Here is a 19,357-nt window from a genome sequence, read left to right as displayed (position 1 = left end):
GAAGGCAGACGATTAGCATCCATGTATTTGGTTTTGATGGCAATGAAGTGCAGAAACAGTTAAAGGCAAAAACACACACACACACACACACACACACACACACACACACACACACAAACACACATGCCAAAAACTCCCCACATGCCCACGTACAATAACAGTCAGGCACACAAAAGAGTGAGGTGGATTCCCTCTCTGAAAGTGCCTTCATCTCATCATTGTGGTGCCGTTGATAAGACGCCCACAGCCGACTGATACAGCCCAAACAGTCACCTTTGGAAATTTCCATCCAATAGGCCACTGCCATAAAGGTAGACTCATAACGCAACCGAAAAAACATCAAGATCCACCTGCCTCACACACAGTGAGTCAAAACAACAGTTAATTAACAACATCAAGATTTTCTTTTCTCACAACAAAAAAAAAATCCACCCAGCCTGTGGTTTGTAAGCTCTTTCGCTACAGAGCTACATTCATTGTTGACATTCTTTCCCAAGCCCACGTCCTTGGCTGGCCCTCCCTATAGGCCCCGCCCCCTTCCTGGAAGTGATACAGTGGTAGCAGAGTGGGCCGGGCCAGCCAGCCAGCCAGACAACCATAACAGCGTGCAGTTCACTCTCTAGCCACAGGGAGGCACTATATCTTGGGCTTTGGAAATCGCATGTACTGGTCAACTCTCAGACAGGGAAACCTACATAGACCTACTGATTATACTTGGTGTTAAGATACTTGTTCTATTTTATACTTAAACTGTTTAAACAAGGCTCATTTCACTTCATGTAAGCTTAGTTAATGGAATTTACGTGATCAATATAATAGTGCTAATAGTGTTAGGTGAAGCATTAACATTATGTTAGGGCTCAGTTCATCAGATCATTTGCTGTGATTAGAGGAGAGATGTGTGCCATCACGGCTGACTAATTCAGCTTTAGTCTCAAACAGCTTGAGTCACATATCATTCCTGGGTTTTAGTGGACAGTCCGGCCATTTATAGAGAGGGGCTGTTACTGGAAATGATGTGTAGAGGACAGAAGAGAATGCAGCGGGAGAAACAGAGAGGGGGGTGTTTTATAGAAAGAGAGAGATCAATCAACACAAGTAAAGCCTGAAACATACTCTAAGCAAGCTTTGCAAGATCCATTTCACGTGTTGTTGCATAGTGGAATGTGTAGTCACCTGAAAAAGATGACATGACACAAACATGACATGCTACACCATATGTACAGTCGCAGGCAACAACAGAGTGAAGCTGTGTTCTAGGATTTGAGCTCTCTTCTGCTCTAGCTTTCATACAACAGGCTGTAGTTTCAAATGTAACTAAGAATAAGATCGCACATTGAGGATGTTCACCAGGGACAGTCAAGGAGTATAATAAGTCTGGAAGTAATACTGAATTAATTCGAAATGAGAGTGTGAGAGTGAAAGAGAGGAACTGAGGCATAGCCAAACATCAGGAGGGAAACCGATACACAAGGAGGTATCGGACCATACAGAAAGAATGCGAGAAAGCTGAGGGGGGCGGGGAGAGAGAGAGAGAGAGAGGCATATGGGAAACATTGCTGAGGCATTCCATGCATTGGTGTTTGATTACAAACGCATTCTTCATCGCCACCCACGCTGGGTCGTCCCTTGATGACCAACAAGTGACATCACAAGTAGTGCATCACCTTGACAGGGGGTCAACATGAACAATGAAACGGGGCCACGACTGTGTGGGGGAATCTGCCAAAGAATGACAACAGACAATTGTTCTGACGCCCTGCACCGGATGTATGATATCAGATGTCTATGTATGTGCGAGCGAGTGTGTGTAGGCACTTAAGCCTGGAGTTCGCGGAAGCAAGAACTTGGCCGTCGCAGCGGTGGGTTCTGAGAATAAGGGGGCGTGAGCGCTGTGGCCAAGGGGAGATAAGGGAGGTGACTGCGTCACAAATCGATGATGAGAAAACCCACCCCATGCTGGACAACTACTGGCCTTCACGACTGAGATGTTACGCCTTACTTATACTTAGTTAATTTCCGGTGTCGCACCGAATATAGCAGATCTATAGGCTCACAACGCGTTGCAGCATGTGACACGTGAGCTTTTAGATCTGCTATTTTCATGCAAGACATGATGCGCAAATAAGTATAAATCATGCTTTAGGGCCAGGCATTTCATGCAGGAGACCCCAACTTTAACCAAAGTGCCATGTGCAGAGGGAGTGTTGTGATTTAAATAATCCTCTGTTGTGGTCCTAAGAGCTTTCGTCTACTGGTGACTATATACTTAGTACAAGTTACAGTACATGACCAGAAGATATGCGAGTCACAACAGATAAAGAAGTACAGACCAGAAAACACGATATTGTACAAGGCAGATGGATTTTACTTCAACAGTTGCATTACATATACTTGAGCATGCAGTGTCCCGATAAAGCAGTGCTCATGGTGACACAAACATATCGATAAAGCAGCGTCCACAGCGTCACAAACATATCTATATACTTATGCGGATGAGAGTGAATCACTACAGATTGAGGTTGCAGGTAAAACCTCCAATATCAGTACAGGGAGCCCTGCTACGAATTAATTAATATACAATAATACGACGATAACGAAAGAATACATGTAGATTATGTCAAATTGTTTGAAATGGTTCAAGGGTACAAGACAATGAAGAGAAATCCTCTTTCTTAATGTTACTCCAGATGTGATGCGCATTTAAGTCAACTAGGAACTCAAAGTTGGCCTGGGACATTAAATGGACCCCAATGAATTGTGTATGGCTGAGAGCCTGAGACTGAGGGCACAATGTGCGCAATGTCTAGATGTGAGCAGAGCAAATGTATCCCTCGGCTGAGAGTATCCTTGAGGTCTGCATATTATGTTTTTTGTCCACTTGAGACGGATGTTGATAGTTTTAGCGTCCTCTAGGGGACGCTGCTTTACTTGGATGCTCTGCCTCCCAGTAGCAGCCCTGTTCATTGATGGCTGACCTCTGAGCAAACAGTCAAACACACAAACAGCTTCCGTTTCCCTGCACAGAGCCCACCGTCCTTTGTCAAATATTTGAAAGGGGACTAGGCAGCAGGCACGAGCACTGGTGTGTTCCAGAGCATGAGTGGGACGTAAGGAATGCAAATATGTAACTAAGAGCAACCGCAGAAATCTATGGGTTACGGAGAAGTGTGAGTCACTCTCATTTTGACACATTCCTCCCATTCACTTGGGTGTGCTACTGGATGTTTCAACAAATGTTCAAATTCAGAACCCTCTTGGTTCTGAATTTGACCTCTTGCAGGCCTGACCGGGTGACCCGTAAACAATTCTGACAGCCGTTTTTAAAGCTTAATTAATGTTAAAAAAAACACGTAAAAAAACATAGCTGAAAGAAATCCAACTCATTATCATATTATTGAGATGATGATGATGATATTATAGAAATAATAATAATAATAATTAGTATAATTAGTATTAGTATATTGGCAATTGCCTTAGCGTAAATATTTTGTTGAAAGATATAATTTTGGGAAACATGCCAGGGCAATGTACCTGTCAACAGTGAGTCAAAACCTACAGATTTCACCTGGGAAATAAGCACCAATGGAATGTGATCAGTGGAAGTGTGTCAAGACATATCCTCGCCACTAACCTACAAAAAAAGGTTACAGCCCTAATGAGCATTGCCTTCAGCTTGGTTTCACCAATTCTCAAACATAGTATCATAATGTATGAGGAACAAACATATCAGGAAAAGAAATGCAGTTGCTACATATTTTCAACTTTGCCTTGTAATGCAGCCCGACTGTGTCACTCTGAGAGAGGCTTTTGCAACCACGGTTAAGGCAGTTAAGCAGAGATCCATTCTTTTTCACCCAATATTGACAGTCTGACCCACAGACCATTGGTCTCTGTGAGAACTCCCAAAGCAACGTGAGGAATGTGGGCGTAGAGAATAGAGAATAGCACTTGGTGTTGATGACTGGTGCCTGTTAACCAGACATGTCAAGGCATATCTCCAAACAGTGGATGGCTAATGAGGCCTGAAACTACATTTAATGATTATTTATAAAGGATGCAGCACAGGCTGTTTCTTTTCAATCTAGCTGAGCGGTTTATGCTCATTTCCATCTTCTCCTATCAGATTCACTTGGCAACATCAGTACTGTGCTACCAAGTTCAGAAGTAAAAGGAAAGCAGACTTATTTTCTAAACTTTCTGGTTGATGGACTACAGGTGTGCTAACTTGTTGATGACAGCCACTATGCTTACAGTTCATATCTGGAAAACCACTTATCTAGAATTACTACCTACCTACGTAAGTAACACATAGGAAACAGGTGTGGCTGTCAATAATTCAAATGTATAATTTATCACAATCATCATACAAGCATGTGCACACACACACTCCCTTCCGGCCATCTTCACGTCAACCTCTGCAATCTGTCACTGTAGCAATAAAGAGCTCAACCTTTAACGTAAAGAAAGCTTATCAATCTGTGATATTCTCACGCTACATGTTAGGACTAATGAGCACCAGCCCAAACATGTCTCTATCTCACACACACACACACACACACACACACACACACACACACACACACACACACACACACACACACACACACACACACACACACACACACACACACACACACACACACACACACACACACACACACACACACACACACACACACACACACACACACACACACACACACACGCATAAAACCAGCTGCCTAGTGCAGGGAATCCCTAACATTTCCATGCTAAGGACCCCAAAATAGCTGTAGGCCCTGGCTGTGGCCCCCTATAGTAAAATGGCAAAAAATAGCCCATCTACGAAGCGTGAAGGTCTATTTTTTATATATTTTTTCTCTTTCAAAGATTTATCCCCCTGGCGGCCCCCACTTTGAAAACCAGTGGCCTAGTGGACAGGTGTGAAACTGAAAAATGCTGATGAAGACCAGAAGGTCAAAATGCATTAGCTTCCGTTTGACTGCTGCTGCAGCACATTAATGCCAATAAACGTTTTTCGTGAGAGCAGATGTTTCCTTTGATGTACAGGTGTGAGAAACTGGCCACCTCCCTTCCATCATAACAAAAACATCATTCTTCCTGTTCCATGTATATCCAAAATACATACAAATTCCACTTTGCAACAACTCTCTCAGTTCGTCTCTCTCAGTTCAACTCCAACCCAGAGTTAAATCAACAACTGAAGATTTCACTGTGTAGTTTCAGTGCAGCTCATTAACAGCACCTCTACTCTTCTTTTCCCTTGTGGAGTTAACCGGTTAGTCCCCTGTGTGTGCGTGTGTTATCTCAAAGGCAGACAGGGGGCTCAATCTCGCCCCTCAAGTCCCACCTGGCAGGTAAACCCTGTCTTTATCTTCCTCCAGGCTCGCCCCCCTCCCCTGCTGCTCCTTCTCCTTCCTTCAATCTTTCACACGGTCGTGCCTTTTTGTCTTTATCTTACCGTTTCTCGGTTCCTCCCCGAGGGGGATATCTAGTGCTAGACAGGCAGCACACTGAGGCCCGGGTTTCTTTTTTAACGTCGTCTTCTCCTAGTTAGGAAAAGAATCCAATGAAGACGGGGATTAGCTCATGAAAGAAAAGGCTGGGATATGGGGAGTTGGGGGGGGCAGACGAGAGAGGCACACGAGAGGAGATTCCACACTGCGTTGCCACGGTTACCAGAGAGCAGCTGATCAGAGTGTGTGTGTGTGTGTGTGTGTGTGTGTGTGTGTGTGTGTGTGTGTGTGTGTGTGTGTGTGTGTGTGTGTGTGTGTGTGTGTACGAGCGACTCCATCCACCTATTTATGTCTGCATGTGTGTTTTGTGCCTTTTTGTCTGTCCCGTTCTCTACGTAGCTTAATGCCCATTTACTGGATGCAGAGGAAGGCAGTATTGTGCTAACGATCATTAGCAATAGCTTCTCATACATCAGCTTTTGTCATAACAGGGTTGCTCCAGTGTTGCACCATCATAACCTGCAACAGTCAACTCTCCCCGGTGGCGAAAGCCCTGACTGAGGAGCACAGACTACACTACGCATCGATTAACTGCACGTGTCTTCTTCCCCGTCAGGGACGGTGAGTCTGAGGACAAATTGAAACTCGATACTTAAGGGACGCAGCAAAAAAACAAAAATAAAATGTCAATTGCCATGCCTATGTGCGCGTGAAGTTGCACACAGCAAAGATTCAACCAAAACCTGACATGGTGCACATAGCCTTTTGGCCAGCTCGTCAAGAACACCAAATTTCAACACCCAGTCACAATCTATATATGCACATGAACGTAGCTCTCAATACACAGGATGGTATGGCTGCTTTGGAATTGATAAAGCCTCTTTGTGTCTGAATGTAGGCTGCATTATCTGATCCAGACAGGTTCCTTTCCACAGACACTGACCATTATCTGGCACCCTGCAGGACACAAGGTAATCCACTGGGACATACGCGTATCATAGCGGCCCGGAAAGTGGTTGCCAGATACTGAGGTGCCCAGTAGTGAAGAAACAATGCTAAGGCAACGAGGGGGAGAGGGGGGAGAGTTCCATTCAAATGTAGAGAGGACAGAGGAGTACAGAGTGTTCAGCATAGCCACCCAGCAAGTGGCAGCCCGGACAGAAGGCTGGCGATGGCCTGCTTTGGAAAAACACACACAGTGTGTGTGTGTGTGTGTGTGTGTGTGTGTGTGTGTGTGTGTGTGTGTGTGTGTGTGTGTGTGTGTGTGTGTGTGTGTGTGTGTGTGTGTGTGTGTGTGTGTGTGTGTGTGTGTGTGTGTGTGTGTGTGTGTGTGTGTGTGTGCGCGCGCGCGCTTCACACTCTCCCTCTAAGCAAAAACAGGCTGACAAAAACAAGTTAAATCCATCCGCTCTGAACCAGCCTGGTTCAGGGAAGGGAACAAACCTACAAACTGGTCATGTGGAAAGTTACTACACATGTACAGTAGGCAGTCTATTCCCTCTGCTACTACTGGAGAGAAGGGGGGGTTATCCTGGTAGAGAAAAAGCAGATTTCTTTTGCAATGAGGCTTTTGGGTTATCTGAGAACAGTACAAAGTAGTGAAAAAAAAGATAGGCATCCCCCACCACCCCCACCACACACACACACACACACACACACACACAGCCTTGTATAGTGGGTATGTTGTGCTATGTTATGAAGGTCCCGGGGCCTGCGGGTCTGTCTGCGTGTGTTATGCGTGTGTTATGCATGTGTGTGTGTGTGTGTGTGAGACAGAGCTTCTGTGTGCTGAGTCACTCTCAGCGAGGCTACACAACGGCCCTGCCCTTGCAGAACTCCGGGGGCTGTTACTATGGCAATCAGCAGAGAGAGGGGTTACATTGAGGCACTAGTGGTGAAATCAAAACGAAACCTACGGAAGGGGGTGACTGTTTTTTTGTCATTTACCATTCCTCCTCTAGAGCCCTCCTATCCGGCGGCCATGAGTAACGGCCTGACGATGACGCCAGCCATGCCAGGATCAGAATGTGAAGACTAAATAATAGACTACACATTCAAGTACTCCAGATGGTGACATCAGAGTGGGTGAAAACAGATTGAAAAATGAGGAGGGAACATAGTACAATGAAGAAAAGAGTGAGGAAGCAGACTCATTCCACTGGCCTCGTCTTAGACTCTCCCAGAAAGATCATGGCGCTGCGATACTGAATGTAATGATGGGTATGGGCTGGGCCATATAGACTAAATCAAATAGGCTCATACTGTATATATAATTGCAGATAGCCATCAACAAGGACCAAATTGACGACCTAAACCCTACAGTATGTACGTCAAATAGCCAATCTACAAGCTCATGTTGTGACGCATTGTTGCTTGTAGATTGGCTTTTTTTCGCAGAATGTTCGCCTAGAGACCCAGAATAGAGATTGCTAATTATGGTTAAAGAAAAAAGAAAAAGAACTAAGTTGAACTGAACATGACTTCAAAAGAGTCCCAGTGTCATTGCTGACTCATGATTTTTGAAATTCATAGAAAGAGGAGGCCAACTGGTTCTGTCATCCTCTAATGTTGCAACACTTCCTGTTCGTTACAACACCAAGGATGTACAGTCACACACCACAAGGTGTCCCAGGAGCAAGAAGCATGGAGCACACTAAACGTCAGCTTGTGGTGTTAGTTTGTTGAGTAAAATCTGACATCAAAGAGACCCCTTATCGTCCGTCCTTCCGTCCGTCCGGCAGGCAGCCAGGTAGGTAGGTAGGGTCAACATGACTGTGATGTGTCATCATGAATGATGGCGTGTCACAGTGACGAGGCCTACCGGCTGCTTTTCACATGAACTTCAGTCCTTCAAGCTGCGTGTCCGTAATGATCTGAGTTTGGAGTAAGTATGTAACCGAGTATGTGACCGTATGACCTCTGCCCTGCATCGTGTGACTAACGGCCCACGTCTGGATCATGGGATCACTGTGGCTGGCCTATGATCAAAGAGAAGGCAGAGATAAAGCTTCAAGGTTGAAGATTAAAAAAGAAAACAAGGCAACGCTTTTGAGGACAGCAGGCTTGACACCCTCTCCAGATACAAATAAATCAACTAGTGAATGACGAAACATAAGAGAAAGAGATATGTTTGAAGGGGTATATAGTTAAGTCATGGCTTGGGCCTGTGATAAAGTCCAGAAAACCTGTTCCTTCCTCCTACATATAAATATATAAAAAAAAATAAAAATATATATATATATATATATATATATATATATATATATATATATATAAAGAGAAAGCTTATTTCTCCATAACTTTATCATCATTTACAGTTTCCACATACAACCATATTTCAGAAGATGGAAAACCGAAAAGACGTGATAAGATTTCTTATGTATCTGACTGTTTCCAATGCAAATATTGACATTTTTGCTTTTGATTGTTACACAATTTCAAAGTTTTACCAGACCTTGAGTGGGCTGGCTTAGAATAATCAATGTTGATAACTAACTTCTCATTGTTGTTCCCCAAGCCTGTACAACATTAACTCCGTCATGGAGTGTGCAAACCATGGATATAGTGATGTGCAGGCTTTTGCAACTCTTTCACTACAATTTTTATTGTAATGTTACAGTATATCCATTAAAAGGTGGGTTGTCATTTTAGCATCATATGCTGGCTATGGTTTTCTCTTGCAGTTTTCTAATCAAAATGTTGTGGTCGGGTAAAGGGGGTACTTGGATTCAGAAATCAGGGAAGGGCCGGGGGTACAGATGCTAAAAACGTTTGAGAACCACTGCCCTATGAGACTTGCAAAGAGTCTGGTGCTTGTCCCAGGAACGACATTACTATTAATGTTCAGCTTCAAAATCCCCCGAAGCCAGCTCTTTCCATTTTAAAGTTGATTACTTCCGGGTCTTCTTCACTCGTCACACTAACCACATATGTATTCACCGCCTGACGTTAACATTACATAGGTCTATTGGTAGGCATTAGTCTAGCCTTCTTCTGGAGTGAGGGCATCAGGCTCAGTGCCCATGCCCCATATGGCTCAGGGCTGAGAGGGGCCAGGGGGCAGAGCCCAGTACCAAAGCCAGAGGGGGCCTGTAACCCAAACAGATGAACCCAGGCCTTCTCTGTGCCTTCAACGTGCCTGGGAAAAGTTAAAAACGACAATCAATTTAGCTGATGAATGAGTGTGAGATAAGAATGCTGTAAGTTACACTCTAAACCTTTGATGACCAAGTAGGTCATTGAAAAAGAAAAAGGTGATGTGACACATTGCCACCATCTTCTCTAAACATATTTAATTACACATTCTAACAAAGTACCTACACATTTCAATGTCTTTATTTACTGTGATAATTCTGAATAACACTAGTTAAAGTAGGTGAGATGGGACATGATTCTGTTATCAACTTTTTCACATCAACATATTGCCCAGCCCTAATCCCGCCCCCAGTACGGAACACTCTGTTCTGCTGTAACAGAGGTTGCATTAACTGAATCTGGCCAGTGGAGCTAACCATCACCCTGGAATGTACACTGGAATGTATACTTGTTGTTAACTAGTTGTACGAGCTCTTGTTTTATTTTTTTTATTGGATCTTGTTTATTCTTTGTTTTAGCTCTTGCTCATTTGATTTTCCTATTTGTCTCATCTGTCTAAGAAAGTAGGTAGCTGATATATTGCACTTTTACCTTAGCGCTAGGTATACTCTTAGTTGCTTGTTTTAGAAGAGAATGCACTTAAGACTTCTGGTGATTAGTAGTTTCGTCCCCTACCTATGTTGAATGCACTTATTGTAATTCGCTTTGGATTAAAGTGTCTGCTAAATGACTGTAATGTACACAGCAAAATCCAGTGTTTATTTGCATATCTCTGAAACCATAAGGATACATTAACACTCCAGCAATTCAATGTGTTTAAAATACTAACCCACATACCCGGTTTAATCCTTCAGCCATTCAACTACAGTACTGCCTGTTTTTGACTGAATCATTGAGCTATGTGGGGTAAAGTTACAAAGTGTTGTGTAAACTGTACTATGGGGCCTTGCCAACAAATGACAATGGAGACAACTTGGAGAAGAACAAGGAAAATGAATCATTGAATTCCTCACAAAATCAACTAGAAAAAGTGCTCCTCGGAGCACAGGTCTCCGCCAGGTCAGGTACGTTATTATGGCCTCCTGGTGGCGTTATAATAGGCCAATGTGAAAAGGGTGGCATTTCTTCTTAGGCCTTTCACTGCAATCGGACACTGCATGCATGATTTGAGGCATTTTGTTCCAAAAATGTGTTTTGCTAAATTAGACCTGCTGGTGGCGCTATAACAGGCCAATCTGAAAAGGGTGGCATTTCTTCCTCAGCCTAGTGGGAATGTGCATGTGAAATTTCACGGATATCGCAAGCTGCGTTCATGATTTGAGGCATTGTGTTCAAAACGGAGCAATCCTGCAAACTTTGGGAGCCAATCTTAGCCAATCAGGATGGAATCTGGAAAATCGGACAGATCCGTGTTGATCACATGACTATAGAGATACTGTGTACCGATTTCGTGCGTTTTGGACAAAATCTGTAGGAGTAATAACCAAAAATGTGTTTTGCAAAAGTCGGCCTCATGGTGGCGCTATGACAGGCTGATCTGAAAAATGTGGGCCAGAGGTTCTGCTGTGGCATCCAGGGAGTGTGTGTGCACAGTTTCACATCGACCAGGCCAACGGTGGCGGAGATTAGCTGGTCATAGACAGAAGGACGGACGCACACACAGACGGACGGACGGACAGACAGGGGGTAAAACATACTCTCTCGCCATGCCTTCGGCCTGGCGGAGACAATATACAGGGATACTTCCTTGTATTACTGTGCCAGCACATATGGGTCTGTACAAACCTTGTCTCCTCAGAGTGGACCAGAGGGTCCTTGTGTGGGCATGTGTTCATTTAATGCTTTCTTAAAAATTGTGTTGAATTAACACTCCAGATTTTACTGTGTGTGTTGAGCCGGAGGTGAGACTGAATTAAAGAGGAGATTAATGAGTCAGGACATTGAGGCTCATACTCCAATCTGTTCCCTGCCTCACTTTGGGGCCTCTCTCCCTCTGCACAAAACCCCATTCTGTCACCACGCACACCCCACTGAGACCTGCCAGGAGGGACACGTGTGCGTGCGTTTGTGTGTGTGAGAGAGAAGGAGAGAGGGGTGAGTTAAAATTTGGAGGTGCAAATAGTGTAGAATCTAAGGGCATATTACACACATTTTGGGGGGACATTTATTATGAATGAGTTATTATAAAGTCATTAGTGTATAAATTTGCCTTCCTTGATTTTTTTTAAACAAGTAATTTCCTGTGAGCATGTAATTTTTAATTAGAAGATATCAACCTGAAGTAACAAATTATTTTATAATGAGGACAAAGAGAGAGAGAGCGAGAGAGAGCGAGGGAGCAAGAGAAATAGACAAAGAGACGGCAACAGTCGGACAGGAAGGGCGAGACTGCGTGTTTGGGTGTGAGCATCATCAATGGACTATAAACCCTCCACACCAAAGGTCATCATTCAATCAACAGTACACCTGCCATCTGGCTGGACTCAGACAGGAAGAGAGGGAGAGACACACACAAAGAGAGAGAGAGAGGAAGGGATGGAGCTGGGATGTGCACAGACTTTTGGGACTTTTAGGCCCTAACACCTACAAATTATGACCAATTAACCGGTTAAAAAGCCAGGGTGTCTGGTGGCTCAGCCAGTTAGTGCACTGGACCACATGCTCCTTGTGTGAGTCACAAGGAAGAAGGAACCAGAGTTCAAATCCAATCATGTCTTGCATGTTTCCCTTCTCTCTGCCCTAGGTTTCCCCTCTACATTCCCCATCTAAATTAAGCATAAATACCACACACAAAAATGTAGAAAAAAAGAAAAAGGGCCATCGGCAGAACATAACAAGTTCATACTTTTGGATGTGAGTGAGATAAACATGCTAGCCATGTCCTAAAACCAGACTTCACACCCACATTATGTCTTGTAAATGTTTAGGAAGGTCTAGGGCTGTTTCTTTCTTCTGCTGTGCATTATTAAAAGTGTTACATAACTTATTTTCGAGTGCTGGGGGGGTGACTTAATTTGCTATTCCTGTGCCTTTTGGGTTGGAACCCATCATACTCTGAAGACTTGAGCTGAGCGTGCCAGTTTTTTGTTGCTAAAACCAGACTTATCAGGAGGGGAAAACAAAACGATCTAGCCTAGTCTTTATAATGAACGAGGGCAGGGCGGAAAGCAACTGTGGTTCGGCAACGGAAGATATAAATGAGACAAATTATGCAGGCATAAAAGTGGGCACTAGGTACTCAGGCACTGCTTGGCTACCATGTGTGCACGACACGTGCCCCGAGATGGAGAGAGAATCATCGGTAGAAATAAAGAGGCAGAAAGAAGGATAGAGAGAGAGATGTGAGATTTGCACTGTAAAAGCCTCAGTATTAATTTATCCATGTGTAACTCTGAAAGCGTTACATTGGTTACATTTGTATGCTCGCAGAGTTTCTAACACTGAGGATTTTACAGTGTGGGGGCAGACGTGTAGCAGCGAGGCTGACAGTCTGTGGACATCCCTATTCCCTGCCATCTTCTGCAGTATTTTTGGCTTATTCTTCCATCCTATCTGGGGTATACGACTGCCTCCGCACCAGCAAAAGTGTCAAATTGTGCATCCGCTGTCATTTACATTACAATGTAAAGTTCTGAGTGTTAATTTAACTCTCAGAGTGTACAAATATAACCAAATTTGGTTACATTTGTACACTCTCGGATTCAAATGTACAACTGCTTTTCACATCAGTTTTAGGTGGAAGAGTGGGTGACTTTTTTTTTATACAAGCTCTTAATGTTTTGCAGTTTATAGAGAATAGTAATATACATGGGAGAAAAATAAATAAAGTAGAGACAACAGCATTTGTAGAATTCAGTCTCTGTGTAGGATAAACCCGGAATTTTAATGTGGTTTGTGAAAGCCAACGGCGTGGGAGCGTGCAGTGTCTGGTTGATAGACTGATGATTCGCGTAGAGCCTCCTTGCGCCATTCGTCTCCTTATGCGATTATTTCCTGCTCGCTGTGTGGCCGCTGCATCCATCGCAACGCTCTCTCTTTTGATAACATTTCCTGTATTGAATTATCCCCGCCCACCATTCAAACGACATGCGATTATGGAGATGTTCCTGATGCTCTTTATCATCATTTGCGCTCTCTCCCTCTGTGTATGCCTGAATGGAATTATTAGATTGGCTGCTATATGTCATCCCTGGTATTATCACCAGCACCCCACTATTACCCCTTCTCTATTTTTCCCCCTCTTTCCTCAGCTCTGCCAGTTAATACGTGGCACGAGACACGCTAATCCAGCGGATATAAGTCCTAATCTGATCACAGATATGAGTGCGGAGAGAGGGAGTGAAAAAAAGACAGAGGGAGAGAAAATAATGAGGGAAGAGAGATGAGGCCGTTGGCAAGAGGGGAGGAAGAGGGATGGAAAGGAGACATTCGAGAGAGAGAGCGTGGGTCTATTGGTTGCTCATGTATGCAGCATTAAGATGGATAGGGGAAGAAGAAAAACCCCACATTGATCGGTGCGTGTATCTAACTAACAGAGACGCAGGCTGGGATAAAGAGGCAAAATGAGTGGGACAGGCATTGCAGAGAGAGAGAGGAAGAGGAGAGAGATGGAGGCAGGGGGAAAGAATTGCTCATGACCTGATTTCTCCACTCACACAGACAACACACACACACACACACACACACACACACACACACACACACACACACACACACACACACACACACACACACACACACACACACACACACACACACACACACACACACACACACACACACACACACTTCCAGGCAGGTAAAGCACATACAGTACTACAATACATCACATATACCTAGTAACCTACATATACATCCTCAGACATCCTCATCCAGCTAGCAGATCCAGTCACCACCAGAGCGCAGTCTAACATGTCTTTCTGACTGTCTCCATCACTCTCTGTCTCGCTATCCATCCTATTCTTTGTCTGTTTGTTGCACTGCACTATTTCCCTACTCTCCATCCATCCATCCATTCACTCTCAACCTGTTTTCCTGCCTCACTATTTATCCTTCACTCTCAACTAGTGCTGCAAGATTCTTGCTCAAATGTGAATCACGATTTTCCTCCATAAGAATTGAGATCACGATTCTCACACGATTCTCTTGTAAATATAAAAATATTAAGCAAAAAAAAAAAAAAAAAAATCAAATTATTATTATTTTTTTTATATTGAAAAAAAAAATCGCCATAATTTAAAATCGAGATTGCATAGGTGTCTGAATCGAGATCACAATCTTTTTTCGATTAATTGAGCAGCAGCACTACTCTCAACCTGTCTGTCTGCCTCTCTATCTATCTATCCTTCCTTAACCTGTGTTTGCCTCGCTGCTTCTTCTGTTTTCTGACAGTCTCTCTCTCTCTCTCTCTCTCTCTCCCTGTCTGTAGCTGACATCTCCAGAGGGTGGTTATCCCAGCAGTGCAGTAAAAACTGAAATCTTAATGTGTGCCAGTCTCTATTTGTCTGCTATCTGCAGTACGTTGGCAGGAGAGGATTGCATTCTGAACACAGCGAGCACACAAGCGCATGCAGCGAGCGTGGCTGGATATCTTGCTTGCATGCCTAAAATATGTAGTGCGTGGAACGTACTGATGATGTACTCTGTGTGTGCGTGCGTATGTGCGTGCGTGTGTGTGTGCGTGTAAGAGAGGCAGCAGACAAGAGAGAGAGGGAGCGACAGACAGACATACACACACACACACACACACACACACACACACACACACACACACACACACACACACATAGACAAGTGCATCCTGTGTGGAATATATGGATGGCCTGTTTCTCAACACACTTGCAAACATCCTTCCACGCATGTGTGTGTGTGTGTGTGTGTGGTGCTCAATGTTGGCTAATAGTCTACCACACACAGATTTCCATTCCAACTCAATGCTATGCCAGCTGATTCCATTAATTAGAAGCCCTTCAACCAGGGGGAAGGAGGAAGTCATTATTGAAATCTCCTGCTGCAGTGTTTGCTTGGAATGACAAGTCACTGGGCCCCAGCGTAGCACATGACTGGACACCAGCACGCTGAGATGATGCACGTCAACTATTCCATGTGATGCGGGAGACGTTGCTCCTCAGCCCGGCCTACTGGTCAAGAGACACTAGCAACAACAGAGCAATTGTGTTGTTATCGTTTAATCGGGGGGTTATAGGGGGTTCAAACTACTCTCTGGTATTTTTCAGGAGGGATTGAGGCTTTTTTCTTTTCTTTTCTTTAAAGTTGTTGTTGAGGAAAAAGTGATGAGAATAGTTTTCTCGTCTTGTGACATCGGGCGTCCCTGTTCTTTCATCCACCCACCCGCCCCCACAGGCTTTACATTAGTGGCTTTCACATAACACATAATAAAAATGTAAAAATACGCATTAAGGGCGTGTTTGTTTTCAATGTATAGTACTGTATGTTAGCACTAATAACCTTGTGCTGGCACAGCAATAAATTCCCCAATCTGGGAGAATTCCCCAATCTGGGAGAATCCCTGAAGCGTCGCCAGTATGCATGTTTAGTGATAGTGAGCGTGCATTAGGTTGATAATAAATACATTCTATTCCACTGGGTCAGCCACTGCTCTTTCCTCCAGTTTAACACATCTAGCAGAGATCAAAAGCCTGTTTGGATTCGAATCTCCAGCCCACGTGACCTTACAGGAATGGCATGGGCCAACGTTTCTGAAGAAGTGTGTAGGTTGAGCTTCCCACACAGCACACAGCTCCTCAAAGAGAGAGAGAAAAAACACCTAAATAACATTGTCACAAATAACACACACACACACACACACCCACACAATGTCCCTGATGTTCCTGCGATGGGACTGGAGGAGACCGAAACATACCATCTGTTTGCTGCCATTTCCAGCCTGTCACTGTGGCACACATCAGACACACACACACACACACACACACAGTCCCATAGAGCATCCAACGCGCAAGCGCACATGTGTATACCCAACAACAAAACCAACATATACGCTTGAACTCCCACATTCACATGAAAACGTGGGGAGTTGAATCTACATAAAGCCACTGGGCGCTCTCAGAGCGCGCACGCCTTCACAATGGGCGCTTATTGACTCTTCCCCAACAAAGGTGGCTTTCATTGATCAGATGCAAAAAAAAGGGTCGCGAAAGCTCTGTGTGTGTGTGTGTGTGTGTGTCACAGGTTAGAGAAACGGACAGCGACGGAGTTGCGTTTAGGTCATCGCGTCCTATTCATTGAGGTCAACTGCGTGTTGTCACTGTTGATTTAGCCTGCAAAGCAGCGATACACCTGTGGGCACGAGTCGACCATAGACCCAACAGTAAAGCAAATTACCGTCTGTGATGCACGTGTGAGTGTATGTGTGTGGGTGGCCAGAGGTCCTTTGTTCCAGGCGGTCACAAGAACAACAGTCTGACTCCCTTGTCCCCTCCCCTTTGCGGCACGCAGTCGCATATTAAAAAAAAGAAAAAAATCAGGACACAAGTAAAAAGAAAACGCACGCCGCCACCAAGAACGCCCACGAATTGCAATGATCGTGCACCCACCGCCACGAGGCGATTTAAACCCGAGGACCAAAACAGTGGCGTGGAAATACACATGTGCGCTCAAACAACAACACGAAAACATCTCTTGCAATTAGCCATGAGACCCATTAGGCATGGACGGGGAGAGGAGGAGAGAGGGAGGGAGTGATGAAGGGGATGCAGAAATGAAGGGATAGAGACGGGCTGCTAGGACCTGAGGGAACGGGAGGGTGGGCGTTAACGATTAAGAGCCCATGACCTGTGATCAAGTGAATCGATAGCGGGTGAGATAGACGGGAGGGAGGGTGTGTGTGTGTGTGTGTGTGTGTGTGTGTGTGTGTGTGTGTGTGTTTGTGACTGACACTGGTAAACAAACAAGTGAAACACGTGAGAATGCAGGAACAAGAAACGGAGGACGGTGAGGTGGTGGGAACAAGGCGGCGTGGTTGCATGTCAGGTCTGCAACACGATTGTAGCAACTAGGGTTGTCCGATATTGGCTTTTTTACCGATAACCGATATACCGATATTGTCCAACTCTTAATTACCGATACCGATATCAACCGATACCGATATATGCGGGGATTATTGTGATTAGGGTAAGCTCAAATTTCATATCACACACACCATATACAGTAAGAACTCCTGTAACTTATTTATAAAGCAAAAAAAAAAAAAAAAAAAAAAAAAAAAATTTTTTTTTTTCAAAAACCGATACCGATATTTTCCCGATATCAATTTTTATGCTAATATCGGCCGATAATATCGGGAGGCCGATAAAATCGGACATCCCTAGTAGCAACCACAGGGTGGCTTTACGGTGGCAGAGTAAAGGGGGGGGAGACAATAAGGAAAGGTATATAATATGGAGAGAAGCTGCCTGGGATACAAAAGGAGGTCGGAAATGATGGATGCGAGGGGAGAGGTAGAGGTGGGAGGAGTGGGAGAAAGACAAGATACGGGATTGATAAAAAGGTTAAATTGATCGGAGGGGGGTAGAGAAGGCAGAGGGAGGGAAATGGGGTACAGGAGGAAGTCTACAGGGGGAAGGGAGAAAGAGAGCAGAGGCACAGGACCGAGGAGGAGGAGGAGAGAGGGATGCTGCCCAGGTCCCAGGAGAGAGATTTCCTGTAGGGAAGTCTGTCAGACGACTCTATGGAGCCAACCGCCTATCCTATGTGAATGTTAATTAGAGAGAGAGAAAGGGAAAGAGAGAGAGAAACATAAAGACACAGGGAGGGAATGTGCTTCTGTGTGATTCCCAATTGACTTGAGGAAATATAGATGGAGACTATAGTGAAGACGAAGCTCAGGTGTTCCCTGTCAAAACAAATCAGTGAAATGCTCTCTGGTCCAATAATTGCAGCAACCATTTTAAAACCAACTGCAGTTTAGCCTGCCCAGTGCATTTATTTATGCAGTGTCTGTGAGTGTGTGTGTATACAGTATATAAATAAATAATGACATTTAGGTGACTATATAGCTACAGTATATCCATAGGTTCTTATAGTACTTAGGGTATGTGTACTACTGCATGTTGTGTCTATACACATGCATCTAAAAACAGACACAGACAGGTGTCTAAGCCAGTGGTTAAGGTGGGAAGCTATAAAAAGGAGACTATAATAGGTACACCCGGTAAACTAGGCAAAAGAGAGAGAAACAGACTGCATCTGTATTGTCGCTGGGAGGATAAAAGAAACAAATTGCTGCATTTTCTGCTTTTCGAATTGCTGCATTTTCTGCTTTTTTTTTTGTTGACCTTTCCAGCACAAACATCATAGGTAAAAAGGAGGTAAAAAAATAAATACATCTAATGCTTTTTCTCTGGAATCCAACCCACGGCTTCCTTCATCGTAACGCTGTGAAGTTCCCCCGGACCGTAGTGGCAGCGGCTGTTACTGAACCACTTTAGCATTTATTAGTTTGTCAGCGGAGGAAAAACACAGTACCCCCCCCAGCAGCAGGTCGAGATATTATTCATCTATAATTGGTAATAACCTCCGTAAACTCACCCCCCCCCTCCCTCGCCCTCCCCGCCCCCGGGCCAGCACAATCCCCAATGAGCGATCATCGCCATCGCTCACTCTGCAGGAGGCGCTGTTATTAGGTCGATGCCCCCCGCCCCTCACCCCACGTTTATTATCATGCAATATGTGGCCTTGCCCGCTAGTTTGTCTGAAAAAGAAAAACATCAGAAGCCAGAGGAATGTGAACTGCTATCTGAAGGCGCCTTTTTGGGTGGTTTCTT

The 19,357-nt window shown here is 44.4% G+C and overlaps 1 protein-coding gene across 4 annotated transcripts in view; it reads right to left on the bottom strand.

Moving 5' to 3' along the window:
• bcl2l1 (BCL2 like 1) overlaps window positions 1-19,357 on the bottom strand; it is a 34,472-nt gene that overhangs the window by 3,556 nt on the left and 11,559 nt on the right. The gene's annotated exons all lie outside the window — the stretch shown is intronic.

Source organism: Gymnoscopelus microlampas (genome assembly GCF_963454915.1).
Source record: "Gymnoscopelus microlampas genome assembly, chromosome: 10".
In the NCBI taxonomy this organism is placed as follows: Eukaryota; Metazoa; Chordata; class Actinopteri; order Myctophiformes; family Myctophidae; genus Gymnoscopelus; species Gymnoscopelus microlampas.
Note: the sequence above shows the minus strand (reverse complement) of the source record. Positions and strands in the feature narration are given on the sequence as shown.